The 22072-nt window shown below is 46.8% G+C and overlaps 1 protein-coding gene across 2 annotated transcripts in view; it reads left to right on the forward strand.

Annotated features, from left to right (window-relative positions):
- Positions 1 to 22072, forward strand: part of DIPK1C (divergent protein kinase domain 1C) — a 461342-nt gene that overhangs the window by 111440 nt on the left and 327830 nt on the right. The window lies entirely within an intron of this gene.

Raw genomic sequence — 22072 nt, forward strand, 5'->3', positions numbered from 1 at the left:
CTCTGATCTACAACATAACTACACGATGTCCTGTACCTTACTACGTGTTATCTTCATGGATGCATATAGTTTTCATAACCGCTCATTCAAATGCACCCAGTGAAGGAGTCTCTGTCCTGATGGTCACGGGTTAAGGTTATCGCTTACACTCCGTTTTTCATCCTACCCAGGTTAATAAAATGTTTGTCGCTTAATTGGGTAAAAATGGACATCTGTTAATTGTTCAGTGCCAAGAGGCCACTGAGGCGAGTGCGCGCTCAACAAGTACACGTTCTTTTATTGAGTATCCCCAAACAAGTCAAGGTTCATCTGTGGTTAAAGAATATCTTCGAGTAATGGCTGTCTTTGTTCGGAAGACACGTTTAGTGACACTGGATTCAGCCTGCAATGATTTTCAGAGATTCTGCTTGCAATCCGGTGCTAACAATGCTTCACAGTCAAGTATTGCCGACTCATGACTTCTGACCATACCTCGATTGTGAAGTGAGCTCCTTTGAGAGAGGCCTGTAGAGTTCCCATATGTATAGAGAGACAGGTACTGATGATCATCCGTGCAGGGACAGCTCCTCCACTAGGGAGGAGTAGCGTCGCCCCACTGCTTTCTCGCAGTGCGAGAAGCAGTAACATAAAATGGTAATAACTACCATTTTATGATTCTGCTTCTCGCACTGCGAGAAAGCAGAAGGGTTTGGTTGCGGGCGGGCATGTGGGCAGGGCTGCTCTGCGAGCAGGGATGGGCAGGGGTGGAGTGGTGTTCCCACTCCTGAGTGCACATGACTGGTTTGTTCGGCCCTCTGGGGCCAACCAAACCAGTCATGCGCACTATGCTTTTCTTCATGTAGGCTGCAATGCAGCCTACATGTAGAACATGGCCGGGTCATTAGCCCTTGCCTGGGCGACTTCCCGACCAATCACAACGCTGCTTGCAGCATTGTGATCGGCTTAGGGGTGGGACTGGAAGCCTGGCTGCCTGCTCCCTTTTCCTGCGGGAAGGTAAGTTTAATTTTTTAAAATTATTAAATCAACTCCCCCCCGCGCGCGACCCTCCGCCCCCCACCCGCGAGTCATGACAGCTGCAACTGTATCCATGCCCTGTAAGTATAAGGAGGAAATCTCACCATCCTCTCAGGTATTGTCACAAGCAGAATGGGGTTGGTGACCTGAGTCCTGCAGCTGGGAAATGGTGGCTAAAACAAAGCTGACTCCTGGGCAGTTTGGATGTAGGGATACCCAGCCATAATGTGTGACTGAGTGAGCATACATGCCTGGCCCATTGGTTGTACATATTCCTGAAATAAAAGATGGGTTAAATAGTGTTGGACATGGCCCTTTTTGAAGGGTTCTCCCCAAACGTTTTGCATGCTTCCTCCTATTTTTCTGACCTTCTTTTTGTTGGCTATAGGACTCTGGGCGTTTTGCCACTGCTAATCAGTACTAAAGTTCACATGCTCTCTCCTTAAAAGCATCGTATGATTGGCTTCTCCATGATTAGACATATTTGATTTACTAGTAAGTCTCTAGTGCAGTACACTGTGTGTGCCCAGGGTCTGTAAATCAAATGCTAATAGTGGGCCTGCTGCACTGATTTTGCCACCCACATGAGTAGCTCTGCAAATGTGCCTCAGACTTTCCACCCCAGTGTCTGTGTGTGCAGTTTTAAACTGTCATTTCATACCGGCAAGTACACCCCCTTGCCATACCCAAACCTTCCCTTTTATTACATTCAAAGCACCACTAAGGTAGGCCCAAGGTAGCCCTATGGGCGGTGTGCCGTGTATTTAAAAGGTAGGGCATGTACTGTTGTGTTTTTCATGCCCTGGTAGTGGAATACTGCTAATTTCGTTTTTCACTACAACAAGGCCTATCTCTCCCCTAGGTTAGCACTGGAGCTGTCTTGTAACATTTTATAAATGCATCTACCAATTGGAAGCTGATAGAAAATTTGAGGTTGATGTCTCTGGACTCACAATTTAAAAATACATCTTTTAGTGAAGTTGGTTTATATTGCAGGTCTGAAAATGCCACTTTTAGAAAGTTTACATTATCTTACTTTTAACATTCTGTGCCTCTGCCTGTCTCTGAATACACGTCTGAGTTAGGATGACAGTTGGGCTGCTTGTGAATTCACTCTAGATAGTCACGCAAAGGGAGCTGAGGTGTGCCCTGCATATCCTGATGGCCCATCACCAGGCTGATGGGCCTTTCTGACCTAGAGTGGTGGGAGGAGTTGACACACTGACACCTGAATAGGGCTGTGTCTGTCCTCACACCCTGGCTCCAGTCACCCTGTAGTGTGTCTGGAGCCAGGGTAGGAAAAAGGCAGGGTCTTGTGCGCACAGTTTCCTTTGAAGTTTGCCTATTTCAAAGGCTGAAATGTGTATAAGTACTGGACCTCTGACACCATATACTCAGAACACTTCTGGGTTGAGGACATTCTGCCAGGAAGAAGAGCTGGATAGCTGTCAAGAGGGACTGCCACTTTGCTGTTTGCTTTCTTCTGTTGGCCTGCTGCTTGCTGGTTCTGTCCTGGAAGTGAAAGGACTGGACTTTGCTTTCTACATCCTGCTTCCAAGGTACTTCAAGGTATAAGCTGAGCTTGCCTCCTGTTAAGAAATCTCAGGGCCATCAAAGACTTCACCTGCAACCGCTAGGCGCCTCTGATGAGGAGGTCTACTTGCCAAGTGGTGCTAATTCCAGTTCCTGGGTCCTTGGAAGTGAGTTTGGGGTGCTACTAAGCAGAAACCAAGGCAAAAACGCCGATCAACTTTGGAAGCAGAGCCCATGTGCAACTCTGACTCCGTGCTGCTGCCTGCACCAGAGCCATGGTCCCACTCAACGCACCAACCGTGACTTGTACCGCAGGTTCTGATGATGCCACAGCACCTCCAAAGCTCCGCCAGTACATTAGTCTCGAGTACCGCACCACCGAACTCCGTGGTGCAGTGTTCTGACTCCGGAACCTGTGGCCTGGTCAATCATCGACACTGCAGAAACCGAAGCCTTGTGGCTTGACTCTGGAAACCTCATTGTTGTCGCTTCACAGTAAGGAACCAGGGTAGCACACCAGTAACTGCTGCGTCACCTCCCCTGCAGCAGTAAGGAACTAACACATCACCTCCCCTGCCTTGCCTTTCAGGAACCGATGCATCACTTCCCCTGCAACAGTAAGGAATCCATGCCGCACTGGCCCCCACAACGCCTCTTCTACTCTGTGTTTTGCATCGTCTCTGTTTTTCATGACGCTTCCTTGGTACTGTACTGAGGTGTGCCGGACTCCATAACCAGCTCTTGGTCCATTGAGGTCGGACTCACTTTGTGTAGTCGTCAAAGTCGACCAAATATCCCCAGTTGGTGCTATTTTTGATTTCTAAGAGCTATGGTTGATTTAATCTTATAAAAGTGTTATCTTGATTTGTGTATGTTGGATTTTGTCATTTTGGTCTTGTTTGATTGATATAAATATTGGCTATTTTTCTATCCCGGTATGGAGTCGTTTTGTAGTGTTTTCACTGTGTTATTGTGTGTGTGTGGGTTTACAAAAACTTTACACATTGCCTCTGGGATAAGCCTGACTGCTTTGTGCCAAGCCACCAAGGGGGCGAGCAGGGGTTATCTTAGGTGTGTTACTTACTCACCCTGACTAGAGGTGTGGGTTCTGCCTGGCTTAAGTGACTACCCTAGCCAACAACAAATAGCCATAATTCCAAGCAGGAAATCTGTAAGACAGGTGACCACACCAGGCTTTCTTACTTAGCACACACACAACATAGAATGCAATTTAATTAAACAATTCTAGCAATTCTAGTGGGGCACAACATAGAATGCAATTTAGTTAAACAATTCTAGTGGGGAGATAGTTTATTTATATACGTAATCCGGAAGAAACAAAGTTGGGCAAATGTACTCATAATTGGTGGAGCTCAGCTTGCACATCAGCAGTGGCAGATTTTCCACTGCAGATGAAGTAGGCCTTGTCCCTCTATAAGGGCCATTCAGCTAAGCAACAGCAAGCTCCGAGGAGCTAGTCCTAAAGAAGAAAAGGAACAAAACTGTATTCCATCTGCCCTTTCAGGTCCCAATAGAGTGAGTTACTAGATACTATCAATGGGCCCTCAAAGCCAGTTGCTCCCTTAGGATGACAGGCAGCTCTGCAGAGCCTCTCGGTGAGGAGGGAGGGGAACTCCCATTGGTGGATCAGCACATCCAGGAGCTCACACATGCCAACCTTTGTATCGCTTTTTACCAAATGAGCATGGGTCTCAACTCAAGGAGCATGCATCCGTATTTACGGTGGCCTGGCCCCGGCCACAGGAGTCAACAGTCAGGATTCCCCACCTGGCTGTTGAGTGCAGGGTATCACATCACACACACACATGCACAATAAGCTTCTTTCCTATAAATCTGGTGGAGCAGGCCTCTGGCAGGATCTTGAGAGATTCTGCAGTGGCCTGTGGTGTAGATACACCAGAAGCATCCCCCAGAGGCACCTCTGGCAATTACATGAACTGAGGACACCTGTCATGCGTGTGGAGTGGGCTAACGTCAACTTCCAGCAGTAGAAAAACAGGCATGGCCCACTTGCTGGGTTCCTAAGCCTCACTGAGCTGTTTGTGGCATCCACATAGTGCCAGCAATAGGCACAGTGAAACAGCACTGGCCAGAGTGACATGTTCACTCACCAGGGCCCGACAGGACATCAAAACGTGCTGTTATATTATGCAATGTTTCTTTAATGTTATGCAATGTTGCTTTAATGCATCTTTTAAATGTGTTTATACAGCACGCGCTATGTTTTTTTTGTGGTTTTTTTAAAATCCTCATTTGCCTCTTAAAAGAAAAAAAAGCACCATTCCACTTACACAAGCAAAATGGAAAGTACCATGCCCTTCTGTACATTTGTACTGGAAGCAAAGGAGAGAGGAGAGAAGAAACACCCGCTTCAAAACTTTGCCGCCCTGGTTTAAAAAGAAGCGCCGTCTTCCAGGCTCGACTTCCTCGCTATCACTCCTCTGCAATCCCCCATGAGCTGAAGCACAGATTAGGAAGCAGGAAAGGAGAGAAAAACAGACCAGCCATACCAGGCAGATAGGGCATAATCATTGGATATCAGCATTCGTTTGTTGCTCACACCACTCAAAAACAGGAGACCAAAAGTTATGCTTTTTAAAAACCTTTATGTGTAGACTGGCCACATATTTAATAGAGGACACCCAGTCAAGAAACCTATGAGGGAAAGTAGATATCCACTGCTTACATATTTCTCTGCGTGCTAGTAGCATAGAGTAAAAAAACAGCCTTGCCTTATTCTCTGTGGATCCTGAAAGGGAGTCTTCCCAGCCAAAAATAATCGACAGAACGCTTACCTCGATGTCAGTACCCAGCATAGCGGACAAAGCCTTACTCACATCAGACCAGAATATCTGGATCTCAGGACAGTCCACAAACATATGCACATCATCTTCTTTCAAGCTACCCCACTTAGGGCAGGCTACATCACCTCCTCTCCCGAACTTTGACAACCTCCGTGGCGACCAATAGGCTCTGTGGATGGAGAAAAGGTGATTTCTCCTTAGGTAAGCAGGTTTTACAATTTTAAAAAGCATAGACATTGATACTTGCCACTTATTTTCCAGCGAAGACTCTGGCAAGCATCTTCCCCATAATTCAGTGGGTAGTGTAAAAACTCCGTCCTCCAGCTTGACCAGCAACCAGTAGATCATCGCAAGCTCGTTTTTAGTGGTTGTCTCATCCAGAAGCCTATCCTCCAGTTCGTTTGTGTTTCTATCTCCAGACTTGGATCTTGGAACCAGCTCTGTATTTGTATATATTTAAACCTGGATACTTGTTGATTCGAAAGGTGGTTGAATGTCTCCCAGCTTATTAATTGCGCATCCAATGAGATGTGTTTCCAACTTGTTAGACCTGTCTCTCTCAATGGCCTAGCCAAGGCATATTTTGTCCAGCCCTGTGAGCCTGGCGAGTCCCATATAGGAGCCATAGAACTATATTATGGTATCTTTAAAGCTTTTCTGACCCTATACCAGGTCTCTGCTAGACCTCTCAGGATCTTCAGCCTGACTTTCTTGAAGTACTTAGGGTCTGCGTATTTTAACATAAAACCTTGACTGCCTCCTGGCTCCTGGCCTAACATAACTCCCAGCAGTCTCCCAATTTCCGATGATGTGGGTGTGTTTAGTAGCATTTTCCCGTTTTTTAATAAAAAAGCCCAAGAATAAAAAAACAGGTCTGGCAATGCTAGGCCCCCTTTCTCCACCCTCCTTCTTAATTTCTTCCAGGCTATTCTTGGCCCTCTGCTCGACCAAATAAAACTACTAATTTGACCTTGCAGTTTTTTGAGTGTTTCACTTTCAAAGGGGAGAGGGATGGTGTCAAACAAAAAGGTTAGTTTGGGGAGAATCATCATTTTTATTAGATTGACTCGGCCTAACAGAGTGAGCTGAAGATGTGCCCAGATTTTTAGGAGCCCACTAATCTCTTGTTTTGCCTTTTCCAAATTAATTTTTGTTAGTTTAGAAATATCTTGTGGAATCATAACCGCCAGGTATCCCATTACTTCCTTTTTATCAACTTCCCCTGCTTCTAAATTCCAGGACATAATTTCGGTCTTGCTTCTATTTATGTCGTATCCCGATACTCTCCCAAAATCTGCTGTTAATACAGTAATACGACTTAAGGTGTTTTGGAGATTAGTTGTATAAATAAGAATATCGTCTGCATAGAGACCCAATTTCCTACTCCAGCCCTCAAATTGGAAAGGTATAATCTCTGAGTCTTCCCTGATTTTTCTGGCCAGAGGCTCTATGTATAAATTGATCAGGAGTGGTGATAGAGGGCACCCCTGCCTTGTGCCTCTACTAATAAAAAACGGGTCCGTCAGGGAACCATTGATCAATAGTCTAGCTTTTAGCGACTTATATATAGCTTCCAATGCTCTGCAGAAATTTCGACCAAGATCAACCGATTTTGCCACTGCCTGCAAAAAGACCCAATTAACTTGGTCAAAAGCATTAGTGGCATCTAAAGCTATTACCCCAAGTGGAAGCTCATAAGTGGATGCCAGATCTATCGAGCCTATCAGAGAAAAAGTTAGCTCCTTTAGAGAAGTTCCGCGTATAAAACCTTTTTGATCTAAATGGATCAACTCTGCTATGGATCCGTTCAACCTATCGGCCAGTATCTTTGCGAAGATCTTGTAATCACAATTTAATAAAGATATCGGCCGATACGAATCACAGTTAGTTGGACATTTGCCAGGCTTCAAAATTAGGGAGATATTTGCCTCATTCCATGAGGCTGGCATTTCAGCCCCATTAATAAAAAAATCATTGAAAATTTCTTTAAAAATGGGTTTTAATGTATTTGCCAGAGCTTTATAAACTTCAATGGGTAAGCCATCAGGGCCTGGGGCTTTTCCTTTCTTTCCTTGCCTTAATGCAAGTTCAATTTCTCCTTCTTTAATTTCCTGGTTCAAATGCCTGTTTTTTTCGGCAGTAAGGGTCTTTCCTGAGCCATGACCTAACCAAGCTCCGACCTCATCTTGAGTGGGTTTTAGGTCTTCTTGATACACCCTGCTGTAATACTTATGAAAGGCCTGCTCAATCTCCTCATTGTCATTAGTAAGGGCATCTGTGCTTTCACATTTGACCTGGTCAATTCTATTCCTCACCTGTTCTTCTTAACCTTCCAGGCCAACAACTTGCTGCAGCCTTCACTGTATTCAAAATGGGCCAGCTTGCTTGCCTCCCATATTTTTCTCACCCTTTCAAATAGAATTGTTACCAATTTAGATTTTACTGTAGGCACTTTTTGGGATTGATTCTCCCAAGCTTCTTCATCCGTCATGGGGTCGGTCAGATCTTTCTCTAAAGTCCGGACCTGTTCCTCTACTATTGACACCTCATTATAATAACGCCTTCTTCCAGCCGCTAATGTCCCGAATCTGCCTCTAAGAAAAGCTTGTTTTGAGCGTGTGCTGTCTTTGTGCAGGGCTTGGGATATCACTGTAGAGCGCTATGTTTGTATTTGAATCTACGCTCATGATATTGTTACTGAGTGCATGTATTTTCCTATGAAATGTTTTCCACATGCTCTTTTGGGTTTAGTAAGTTTGTTTTCCATTGCTGTGCTTAGATAGCTGTTGGGAATCGAGCTGGCTAGATACAAAATTGTGTGGGTTCGTAATTTGGAAATAAAGAACCATCTTGGATTGGATCTGCTGCTTTCAAGTCTCTTCATTACACATGCCCTGGCAAAAAAGATGTAAACCAGACCCACTCTGCAGCGACTTGAGTGGGGCCATAAGGCATGAACGGGTTATGGCAGCCATCCTGTTCTGAAAGCACCTCCATAACCTGCGGCCTGCAGGAGTAATGTCAGAGTGGCTGAATGCCCTGCCACTTGCCTCTGCGAAGAGGAAAGAGGTGTACCTCGAGTGTTTTAGGTCGAGCCTAGCAGCGCGCATGCTCTGTTCTGCGAGAAGTGTAGTATCCAGAATAGGGCTTGAAGCTCCGCTCATGTTTTCCATTGGCTCCTGTTAGTGCCCTTCATTAAGGGCTGCTTTTGTTTCGTGTATATGTTTAGTTCGTCCCACCTTTTAGTGTTTCGACCCTCCCAGGCCACTGCCCCTGTTACTGTGGGGTTCCTCTTTAATTCAAGGTCCTTTGTGCACTCTATTCTTGTTTGCCTCGGCTGTGTAGAAGCACGGTGCCCACTTCAGGGACGCCTACCGACTCACTCCTCTCTCGTTCTCTTCACCAGGGTTGACTCCTCATCTCCTCCATCCCGGCAGCCTCATATACCATCAAGTCAGGCTTCTCCACACCATGACTCTCTCTCGTCCTACCCGAGTTGCGCCCGCTTCAGGGATGCCTACAGACTCACAACTCTCTTTTTCTCTTCACCAGGGCTGCCTCCTCATCTCTTCTACCCCAGCAGCCTCATATACTTTAGAGTCAGGCTTCTCCTCACCACTGACTCTCTCCTCCTACTCGTGTGTGGCAGCATCTTCTCCCCAGCCCTGACAGCCTCCTCCTGCCTTTAGTAGCTCTCCCTTCTACCTTCCTCCCCTCCCAGGGCACCTCCCCTCTCCAGCTCTTAGCTGACTTGATAAAAGGTTAGCCGTGCTCATCGGGCTCATCACTTCTTCCCCCCACAGGAATATGATTTATAAATACAGCTTAGAGCCTTTCCTATTGTAGTGTCCTGAGAAATGGGGCACTAGGACCCCGAGGAGGGCAGAGGGCAGGAGAGGTCACCGGACACCAGTTCCGGTCAAGGGGTGAGGGGCAGACCACAGGAAGCAAGGGACGAGGCAGGACGTGCAGCATGCTGGCTGCAGATACACAACGATACAATAAAGAATAGAAGCTGACCTGGCTGTGTGGTGGTTATTGCTGAGACGCGACGCGACAACTGGCGACGAGGCGGGATCGAAATCCACGCGTCGTGGCGACTGTCGGAGCCCACCCGGTCGCGGAACAAATTTCGGAGCCAGGAGCCCACCCTGATCCGAAGCGCCAGCAGAAGAAAACATCGTTGCGGGAGCCCACCCCGGCGCTGCTAACAGAAGTAAGAGCAGCGCGTTAGTGAAACTGAAGGAAAGATCAAGATCCCTCCCGTGCGTGAGCTTTAACGAACTCTCGCGAGAGGAGGCGGCCATCTTAAAGTCAGGCGAATTGAGCCAATCAGTGCCCAAGATAGACGGCGGCCATTTTGAAGGGTCAGGCAAAGTCCCGAACAGCGCGAAATCGCGCGAGAGTGCGGCGGCCATCTTGGAGTCAGGCGAATTGGGCCAATAGGAGCACAGGAAGGCCGGGAGGCCATTTTAGAGTCAGGCAAAAAAGGAAAATAGACGAAAAACGGTCCAAATAAGGAGAAAACGATAAGAAAAAGGTGCCAAAGAAAGAAAAAAGCACCAGAAGAACAAGAAGGAAGAAGAAAGAAGGAAATAAGTACATAAATAAATCAAAGAAAGGAAGAATATGGGTGACGAAGAAACAAGGAGCACACAAGCTGTGTTCCGCAGGCCACTGCCATTTAACATATCGGAACCACAAGCAGGCATCAGATGGGAGAGATGGCTACGACAATTTGAACGATACATGCGCGCGACGGACGTCGCAGAGAGCAAGCAATTAGATCTGCTGGTCAACCTTGCGGGAGACGAAATAGAAGACTTAATGATGACACTACCAAGTGAAAAAACGGCAGATTACAAAGGCGCGAAAGCGTGATTCACAGAGAAGTTCGACCCCCAACGCAACATCGATTTTGAAAGGTACACGTTCCACACAGCATGCCAGCAACTAGAAGAGAGCATGGATGATTTCGCGACAAGGTTGCGGAAGTTGGTGACATACTGCGAATTCGATAAATTCGACAACGAAGAAGCAATACGAACGCGCCTCATCGTAGGGTGTTTGTCAGTAGAGTTCAGAGCACGCATCCTAAAAGAACCAACAACACTTGAGAAAATACTGACGATGGCCCGCACAGAAGCACGGGCCACGCAACATGCCAAACAAATACAAATTGGAAAAGAAAAGGGAGAAGCGATGGCACATCGGATGACGGAACATTTCAAAAGGAACGACAACAGGGAGCAACAACATCACAGAAAACAAGCGGTCACCTGCTACAGATGCGGCCTTGACTTCCCACACGTTGGCACCTGCCCAGCAATGGGCCAGAAATGCAGAAAATGCAATAGGGACAATCACTTTGCAAGCACCTGCATGAGCAGGCAATTTAGGAACGAGAGGGGACGAACAGCAAGACAAGGGACAACAGGCACCAGACACGCCAGACATATGGAGACAGCAGAGAGAGGCTCGTCGGAAGAGTCGGATGAACAGACGACGGCTGGGAGAGAAGCACGGCTATACCTCATGTCCGACACACCCAAAGAAGGAAGACAGCAGGAACACATCCAGCTGGTGGAGAGACAGCAAATAAAAAAGACGGCCACAGTAGACATCGACGTCGGGCGCCACAGAACAAAATTTGTGCTAGACAGTGGTGCCACATGCAACATAATGTGCATGTCCGAGTACGTGAAAATGAGAACAAGGCCAACGCTATCGCCATCAACAGTAGATGTGTTCACGTGGGGATCAAAGACACCAGTAGAAAACATGGGCAAGTTCACTGAGACGCTAACATATCAGGACGTGACGCTACAGGAAGAAATACATGTGCTGAAAGGGGACATCCCAGCGCCCTGCCTGCTGAGTAACGTGACGGCACAAGTCATGGGGCTGTTGGCGATGACGTACCACATGACAGAAAAAGAAAACATACTGCAAGAATATCAAGAAATACTGCAGGGACTGGGGAAGCTAAAAGACAAACAGGTCACCCTACACATAAATGAGGCGGTGAGACCAGTGGCACAGCATCACAGGAGAGTGCCGATTCACCTACAACCGCAAGTGGAGGAAGAAATAAACAACCTACTGCAGCAAGACATAATTGAGCCTGCAGACGGGCCAACACCGTGGGTATCACCGATTGTGGCAGTCCCGAAGAAAAATACTTCCAAAATAAGGATCTGTGTGGACATGAGAATACCTAACACTGCAATATCGAGGGAACGTCATCCAGGACCTCATCTGAACGACATGATCAGCAGGCTGACAGGGGCGTGCCGATTCTCAAAGCTAGATCTATGCAAAGGGTATCACCAACTAGAGCTGGACCCACAGTCGAGGTACATAACAACATTCTCCACACACCTAGGACTATTCAGATACAAACGGCTCAGTTTTGGTATCTCGTCAGCGGCCGAAATATTTCAGGAGACAATAAGACAGGTGATACGACCAGTACACAACAGTTTCAATTACAGTGACGACATCCTAGTGTTTGGGAAATCGGACGGAGAACATGACAGCGCCTTAAGGCAAGTGTGCAAACAACTAAAGCAGGCTGGACTAACACTAAATGGAGAGAAGTGCGAGCTAGGGAGAACAGAACTGATTTTCTTCGGACACATATTCTCGGAAAAAGGGATGAGGCCTGATCCCAGCAAAGTGGAAACGCTAAAGAAGACAAAGCCACCGTCAGATGTGGCAGAAATAAGGTCATTCCTAGGCCTGGCAAGCTACTGTGCCCGATACATACAAGACTTTGCCACAGTGAGCACGCCGCTGAGAGAGCTAACGAAACAGGGCCAGAAATTTGTCTGGTCTCAAGAATGCAATGAGTCGTTCGAAGAGATAAGGAAGGCTGTGATGACGGTGGAGCACCTCGCATACTTCGACCCTCGGCTCTGCACCGAGCTGACGGTTGATGCCAGCCCAGTGGGGTTGGGTGCAATATTAGCACAACACCTGCCGGGAAAGGAGTCACCAAGGAAGATTGTCTCATACGCCAGCAAAAGCTTGACAGACATTGAGAAGGCGTACTCCCAGCCGGAGAAAGAAAGCTTGGCGGTGGTATGGGCATGCGAGCATTACCACATGTTTGTGTACGGAAAGCCATTCACCATCATCACAGACCACCAAGCACTAGTAACAATTTACGGCAACCCAGCAGCAAAGATGCCGCCTCGCATTGAGCTCTGGGGCATCAGACTAATGGACTACGACTTCAAAATTATACACAAACCTGGGAAAGAGCAGAATCCAGCCGACTATATGTCACGGCATCCGCTGCCACATGCAGAAAAAAAGGCCTCAATGGCCGAGGAATACTTAAACTTCGTGCTAAAGCAAAGCACGCCGGCACCAGTAACTCTCACAGAGATAGAGAGAGAAACGGAAAGAGATGACACACTCCGAGCGGCCAGAGAAACGACGAGACAGCAAAGATGGAGACATATAAACAACAACTGCACATGGAAGGGAGGAGTACAAAAGGAGGAGATGCTGGCCCTACAGAAAATAAGTGGGGAGCTCTCGGAGACAAACAGCGGAATCGTAATGAGGGGCACCAGGATAGTCATTCCAAGTTCACTACGACGCCAAGTGGTCAGCATTGCACACGAGTCACACAGGGGCATTGTGGCGACAAAAAAACTGCTGAGAGAAAAGGTCTGGTTCCCGGGGTTAGATCGTCTAGTCGAAGATACGATCGCGGCCTGTCACCTCTGTCAAACGACGGGTCCGCCTGCAAGAAAAGAACCACTGCAAATGTCGGAACTACCAAGAGCAGTATGGACAACAATGGACGCTGATTTCTTTGGACCTCTAGACGCGGGAACTTACCTACTGGTCATAATGGATGAATACTCCAGATTCCCGATTGTGCGATCAGTCTCCTCAACGTCAGCAGCCGCAACGCTACCTGTTCTAGACGACATATTCGCAGCCTGGGGCTCGCCGGAGACGTTGAAAACGGATAATGGCCCTCCGTTCTCAGGAGAGGAATTCCGAAGGTTCATGGCTTACCTCGGAATACAGCACAGAAAGGTAACACCACTATGGCCGCAAGCAAACGGCATGGTCGAAAGATTTATGGGAAACATCAAGAAGGCAGTTCAGAGGGCGAAACTGTCGCAGACTTCCCTAGGCCAAGCACTATGCCAAATGCTGAGGGATTACAGAAACACGCCTCATGGATCGACAGGGAAATGCCCGGCGGAGTTAGTACTAGGGAGGACAAGCAGAACAAGGCTGCCGCAGATAGAAGGACCGGCCGCGCCGGGGCACGAAGGCGTGGCAGCAAAAGATGAGGCAGCCAAGAAGAGAATGAAGGAATATGCTGATGGAAGACGACATGCCATCAAATCACACCTCCATGAAGGAGATACTGTCATTGTACGACAGAGACAACAACGGAAGTCGGACAGTGCATTCGCCCAAGACCCATTGACGATAACACAAGTGAAAGGAACAGCTCACACTTCAAAGGCTTGAAAGAAGAAAAAGAGGAAGAGCACGTGACAGGCACCGAAGGGATAACAACAACAAGGGAGTGCAATGGAGCAGGTGTCGCAGAAGCAACAAGGCCAAAGGAGGGCCAAGGACAGGTGGAGAGGCCAAGAAGAGACATTGTGAGACCGAAGAGACTAATAGAAGAAATGTGAAATGCCGCTCTAGGCAGCATCTCACGGGTCACATCAGTCGACAGTTCACATCCTGCAACTGACTACAAAAGAGACTGTCCCATTTTATTACTAACGAATGCTACTGTCGTAATGCCTTTGTGACAAAGGGGGGAGATGTAGTGTCCTGAGAAATGGGGCACTAGGACCCCGAGGAGGGCAGAGGGCAGGAGAGGTCACCGGACACCAGTTCCGGTCAAGGGGTGAGGGGCAGACCACAGGAAGCAAGGGACGAGGCAGGACGTGCAGCATGCTGGCTGCAGATACACAACGATACAATAAAGAATAGAAGCTGACCTGGCTGTGTGGTGGTTATTGCTGGGACGCGACGCGACACCTATCAGCCCGGACAAACAGTCGCCCAAAACTCCAGCTGGTTATAAGTGGGGCTGCACCGTCCTTTCTGCTAAGTCCCTGCCTGAGTTCATCAGGCTCCTCACGTCCCTGTATAAATGTGAGTTTAATTTGTGTCCGTACATGGCATTATTTATCTCACTGGCAGTGCTTGGTACCACACACACTCTTAGAAGCCCCAGTCTTGGCGCATCAAAGGTACTGTTTCTGCCTCAGGCACGTGTAGTGTATTCTGTCATGGCACTTTATTACTATTGTGTTTGTTAGTCACGCTCACTCCATGCTGCTGCTATCTCCCACCTCTGGACGGGCCTCTGTCTATCACTCAGTCACTCAATGCGGCTCGATGATGTTAACACAATTGTGCTTGCTATTCCCAGGATTGTTGACATGGGCACCAGTCGCCTCTCCGGCATGGGAAGAGACATTCCAGTTTCAAACCAGGGAGGTGAAGGGCACAGGGCAGCTCTAGACAACACATGACCGTTCTTTGTGGGGACCTAGATAACTTTAATGTGTGTTCCAGGGGGCAGAGCACAGGAAAGGCATCGACATAAATGAAGTACCAAAACCAGGAATAGCTTGCCCATAAATATATGAGTGTATTGATCAGGGGCGACGCCTTTTCTGGGTTACACTTTTAAAGAACACGGCTGTAACATTCTTTAGGTGAACTGAGTGATTTTATAAATATCAGGCGCATGGAGTCAATGAGAGGCACGTTTAATCAGAATTGTGTGACTATTTCAGTCCAGTATCACAAGATCGGGCGATCAGACTTCCACATTGTGGCATATGTTTCATGGTTAGCAGGCACTGAGTACCTTTCCTTCTTTGTTTTGAAAGGCAGAGTACGAGCACCTGCACTTCTCAGCAGAGGTTCAGTACTTTAATTGGAAGAGTACAGACACTTACTGTCTGTGCACTTCTAAATTTCCAATTCAAGCACTGATTTAAACAATACAAAAATGTACAGAATGTAGAACGGAATTCTCAGGCGTACGGACATTCAAGCTGTGGCATGCGAGTACAGGGTCAAAGGCCCTTTCTGATTGGATGAAGGAACTCAACTGCCCTATAGAATGAGTACACCCTATTGACTAAACGTTTTGTTCACCTTTTTTCATAATAAGCCTTGCCCTCTATTTTTATATAAGAATACAGCTACCTACCTAAATTATCAATTACGATGTATTTGTGGCGAAACTTGGCACCTGAATTACATCCCGGTGCAAGAAGTGGTGATTAATTCATGCAGTTATTGTTTCTGTATACATTATTACATTTGCTTCACATGCTTTTATCATCAATTCAGAGGTAGTGGTGACAAGTGTAAAGCCGTAGCAAAGGGAAATGTAAATCGCTCTTCCCTCTAAATTTGTGATAATGCACAACCTCAGCACCAGCACAGCATCAGCACCTCAGCACCAGCACAGCAAAGACCACTTCTGCATCAGCACAGAACCATCATAGCATCAGCAGAGCACCACTTCTCATCAGTGCACCACCACCACTGCAGCACCAACTCAGCTGCAGCGCAGATTCAATGCGGACCAACATTGGCACCACCTCAGCACACCAACTCAGCATCACTCAGCACCACCTGAGCACCAGCTCAGCTCCACAAAAGCACCACCACACTATCACTAAGCACCACCACATTACCACTCAGCACCACCACACTATCACTCAGCACCACCCCACCATCACTCAGCACAGCTTCACTCAGCACCAGCACCACTCAGCAACATCTCATCATCACTCAACACCATCTCAGCATCAACACAGTACCCCCTCCTCATCAGTGCACCACCACCAGTGCAGCACCACCTCAGTATCAGTGCAACATCATCTCTGTGCCAGCGCGGCACCACCTCAGCACCAGCACTGCACCACCTCAAGTTTAGCACAGCACAATATCAGCATCAACACCACCTCCGCATCAGTGCACCACCAGCAGTGCAATGCCACCTCAGCGGAGCACCACCTCAAGCCCAGCGCAGCCCCACTTCAGCATCAGCACAGAACCACCTGAGCATCAGCACAGCATCACCTCAGCATCAGCACAGCACCACCTCCTCATCAGTGCAGCACTAACTCATCATGAGAGCAGCCCACCTCAGCACTAGCGCAGTACCACCTCAACATCAGCACCATCTCAGCATCAGCACAGCACCACCTCCGCATCATTTAACCACCACCACCAGTGCAGCCCCACCTCAGCGGAGCACCACTTCATCCCCAGTGCAGCACCACTTCAGCATCAGCACAGGGCCACCTCAGCATCAGCACAGCACAATCTCAGCATCAGCACAGCACCATCTCAGCATCATTCAGCACCATCTAAGCACCAGAGCAGCACCACCACCACAACATCGCTCAGCACCACCTCAGCATCACTTAGCACCACCTCAGTATCACTCAGCATCACCTGAGCATTCCGTCTGCAACAGCACACCACCACCACCGCTGCATCACTAAGCTCCACCTCACTCTGCCCTCAGAATCTGTTGATTCTCCCCTAGTTTCCCTCTGCTGCTCATGTTGTAATTCAGATACTATTTCCCAACCTCCACCCTCCTGTTGTTTATGCCCTCCCCCCATAACGGAAAAAAAAACTATAACAAGCAAGTATTAGAACAGGCAGGAAGAAATTGCCAATATTGCAAGGACAAAAATACTAGTAGACATTTTTGAAGGTTAATTCTTTTTGAACTGGGGTTGTTCAGTTGTACATTATGTCTTCTTGGTTAAAAATAAGGTAACAAAAAAGCTTATAACACTTTTTTATTATTACTTTTCAACATGTTTCACGGAAGCGGCTATGTTCTACAGCATAGTTTAAAGACATTGACGATGCAAATTGCTCTGGCTAAACATGTATGAGGTTCCCAAAGGCGAGACCTATTGGTTATGCCAATGCTTGTCTTGCTATGGGGCTCTTCATGCTGAGGGGGGAGAACGAGTTATCCCCACAGAGACATGACAACAGTGGACAACAGCTTGCCAGTTGATGGTGCATACTGGCAGAGGAGAAGCCATTCTCACTGCCAAGGAGGAAAGGGCTAAAATCTGCCACGCTGTTGAGGTGTAATCCCTAACAAACATATTTTTTCATCCACTTAAAGTCACTTTGATCCAGGGATGTTCTATCGCAACTCCATGTGTCCATTTTAGCTCTGTTGTATAAACCAGCATCATTAGAGCGCCTCCTCTTAAAACTTGACACCTACTTATCTTTATCTTCTTTTATCGTTTTATTTTTTTGAGGAAAACAATGCAGCGTACCAGAATATATGTGCTCTGTTTATTTTGTTGCTCGCAAGCGCGCCATTGGTTTCCACAACATAAATTACCCACATGCTGCTTCTTCCACTGCAGGCTCCAAGGGCTCTCATGCAGGAATCAGGTTTGCTATTTTTTGTGCTTGCCGGCCTCACGCAGGTGCTTGGATATAAATGGGTTGAAAGTGAGCTCTATATGGAGCGCACACATGCAAATATCATTTCCAGGCGCCGACATTTCCCAGCCGCACCTGTGGCACAGAAACGTCTGTACTAATTATCTATAATTATAGCAAGCACTCCATCACTCTAAGGGGAGAAGTGGCTTTTATGGTACAATTTGAAGTGTACGTTCAATGTAGTTTTTAGGTCTAGCTTGAGAGTACAGCTCTGTGCTACACGTATTGTTTGCAGTACTTTAAATTACTCACATGGTAAAGTTAGGCTCCACCCAGAAAAGCGGGGCTCTCTCATCTTATTCTATTGGATGTTGGATGTATCAGTCCACCTCCCACGGAGTGTCTGCATCGCAAAGCATGGGGGACTGTTTTCCATCGTGAAAGTACACTGAGTCCATCACACATTGAATTCTTTATCTCATGGGTACCGGCCCAGTTGGAATGAGGTCCTTACTAGTCCATAAAGGATAAGCAATTGATTGACGTGAATGTATGTTGATTTGACTTCCTGCACTGACATGTGGCTTTCACGACTAATTATTGTTCCAGATAATGCGTGCATGTAGCTCTGCCTAAGTTCATTGTGGGTCAACTACAGTATTGCACCTTTGTGAAACACTATAAACAGGTGCAGGACACACTTAAGAATCAAAAGCCTGAATTCTAAAACTGCAGCACCCACCCAGGCACCGGCGCTGAGATTTTTTCCCAGAACTCCCTTCGGCAGATGGTGAGCTGCATGAGCTGTGACACACTATTGTTGCTTCAAAAAGGGAGGAACCAAGAGCTTTTGTACCGAGGTCCTGCACAGTGCTCCAAGGTATAGTGAACAAAACAGGAGTGCAGTTCCTCTGGGAGAGGGGGGGATAAAGGAAGGAGGAGAGCGATTAGTCTCTATAGAATGCCCTCACACACCTAGCAAGGTGTCATGCTTCATCATAGGGCTGTGCTCCTCGTCGGGCCGGCGCTGCAATGCCCGACGGGCTCCCGCAGAGGGGCTCTTTGTCGGAGATCTTTTTAGAGACAGCCGTATGGGTGCGTGGGGGTAGGTGCAACAAGTGTAGTGAGTGGTAGTGAGGTGAGTTAAAATAGGTATGGTATTGCCAATCAGTGAACCATTTTATTCTGGTGGTATACCAGCCTAATTAAAATCGGTGACCCCCGAGGGATTATAATGCTCCCCAGGGAAGTAGAAAGGTCGACATGTTTCTTGCCCTATGCCCAGTACGGGTCGGTGGCAATTCTTCAGGACCAAGTGAGAAAGTGCTCCAAAAATATATACTCTACTACATAATGGATGATTGAAAAATTAGTACATCACCACGCGAGTCCATTGGGTCCCTAAGGGGAGTGGACCCACTGTTGCGGTACCTAAAAGAAAGAAAGAAAGAGAAGGACAACACAAATACAAAACAATTTCAGCATTTGAATTGGGTGCTGTCTGGCTTCCATGGGTAACCGTGCACCTAGTGTGATATATATTAGCATGTTTAAATGAGTGCTCACACAACTGTCCATTTAGAAGACTAATCAGGTGGAGTTCGTGCTGAATCGCATAAGTGTTACCAACTACTTAATACTGTGAAACCACCATATGTGCCAAATGCTATGAATTGCTTCACAAAGTGCTATATGGCATGGGATCGGGCAAGATTTAGCTACAGTGCACTGTCGTCCCCAGGTCTATAAGCTCATTTGTAAGCGTGGTAAACGAGGGGGGAAGGCCGAAATACGTGTAACATCGCTGCCCTCAGTCGAGTAGCGGGTGATTTTGAAAGGGATAAACGAAGGTGTTTAAATTGAAGTATAAGTGCCGATGGATACGGGACCCAAGCGGGGAGACTCACCCCCTGGGGGACAGAAATTGCTGTACGGGTTCACCTGAAGGCCGTAGAGGGCTCGCCCTGAAAAAGTTAAGGAAAGTGGTGAGTAACCTGCAGACTGCCGTACACAATTACCGACATAGAAACGCACTGTACTTACAAAAATGGGGCGTGCACACAGCCGAGATCCTATCGAGGCTTAGGCATCCGTAGCAAGCCGGCAGGGGTGTGTACAAGATACTATTGTTGATCAAAATAAATTGTAAGAAAGAAATCTGTTATATCTGGAGTATTACATTTAATTGTAATCAGCCTAGGTCTTCCTAGCTGCTCAGCCAGAGTGAGAGATGTAACGGAATGTTGGTGTGACTGTGATGAATGGAATGCCTGGGTGCCTGTGTGGATGAGTGGTGACAGTTGGAGATGGGCTGAGCAGCTAGGCAGGCTGCTCCTGGTGGGGCTATTGTAGGAGCTGGTACATGGCTGATCCTTGATTGATACCACTTGACTTGGAACTAATAAAGAAGACTTAGTAACTTACTACATGGCTACCAGTGTCTTCATGTACAGAGCACAACAAAATCTCTTCTAAAAACAAAAATAAAAAGTTCAGCAAGAGGAGCACCTTCTTACCTACCACAGTGTCTTTATTGTTGATAATAACCATTCTTACAGTACACCACAAACAAGAAATGTCCATTGGTACTTAAAGAACAGCTGTTAATATTTTCTGTTTCAATGGTGTTCACATTGTCCGTATCATGAGTGTGAAAAGATTCAGGCACGTGTCTTTCAACCTATAGACATATCCGTGCAGTAGACACTCAACCTTCCGACACATTATATAGTGCTGGGAAGCTAGCACGTGGCCGAGAATGTAGTGTAGGTACAGTTCCCCTACAACCATCACACGGTCCAAGCTCTGTGCTCATGACCCTGACTGTCTGTCAAGAACAACAAAAGATTGATTTGGTACTAGCAATGAGTGCTTTGGGGAAGGTGCTCCCATGAGCTAGGGTGACCAGAATTTGGGAAGCAAAAACCAGGGCAGGTCAGACATAAAAGTAGGACTTAAGCCTTTAGTCTTACTTCTTTCTGGCCTGTCCCGGATTTTGAATAACCTTAAAAAACCATGCCCCTTCCTCCTCACTCTGCGTCTCTACTGGGAGTAGGCAACAACCTACTTCTGGGGTGCGTGGTAGAAACAAATAAATTATGTCAAACTTCAGAGGCTCCTGAAATGACAGCATAAATTCTGCTGTGCAGGGAAACGTGACCTTTGTCACACAAACCGGGACATGTTATTTAAAATGTACAAAATCGTCGGGACACAGGGGGACAGTCCTCTGGAAATCGGGACTGTCTGGGGAAATCCGGGACGTCTGGTCTCCTTACCATGAGTGCTTTGGTGAATATGTTATATTTTAGTATCGACAATCGGTTATCAATCCTTCGTCTTTTGGATGACCCTCCCCTCAAATTCGTTGGAGTTTTCCATATCCACGTAAACATAGCACCTACTACCTTGGTCTCTTTCCCTACAGTGCTGAAATTGGAAAAATGTTACTCTGGGAACCCATTAATTAGTGGTCAAGCTGTGGCAGGGGAAAGGGGGTGGATTCACGTCGGGCGGAGGCAGGAAAAGAAAAGCAGTTTCACAGTCAACATATTTTTTTTGTTTAAACTCTGCTGCAAAGAAATCAAATAGGTCAGAAAGAACAGTATATCTGCTCTGGTTTACATAATTGCTTGTGACAAAGAGACTGCATTGTAATATATCTTATGGAGTTGAGGGATTAACCTGCTGTAGAGATCTTGTTTGTTCAACAATTTTCAGAGGATACAATTAATGGTAAGATAACTGCAGCGGTTAAAGCCCTTGCTGGATAGACCTGTGTTTTATCTAGTCACAGTTTTGACTCATAAAGTAGCATAAGCGGCAAAGCACATCGTGTAACATGGAAAATCACAGATTTGTATTTTATGTAGAAAGGTAAGTGAGTTACTGCTTTTGACACAGAGATCCTTTGCTACTTGCAGTTCATTCGCTGCAAACCTCCCAAAAGAGTACAGTGAGCTATGGACTGGCAAAAAGGAGCTAAATGTAAACTGCGTGGTTTAGAACCGTATTTTTTTGTCGATCTACCAGTATTCTGAGGTTGCTAAACCTGTGTTTTTTTGTGTGAATTTCTAAGGTTTTTTAAATGCTAATTTTTAACTAGAACGTCCCTGAAACCTGTGGTTTTTCCAGTGAATATATATATATATATATATATATATTCACTGAAAAAACCATAGGTTTTATTGGCGTTATAGTTAGCTGGACATTTCACTCGTACAAAACCATTGAAATTCCCCCATTATAGT

Source organism: Triturus cristatus, chromosome 5_2, assembly GCF_964204655.1.
Source record: "Triturus cristatus chromosome 5_2, aTriCri1.1, whole genome shotgun sequence".
NCBI lineage: Eukaryota > Metazoa > Chordata > Amphibia > Caudata > Salamandridae > Triturus > Triturus cristatus.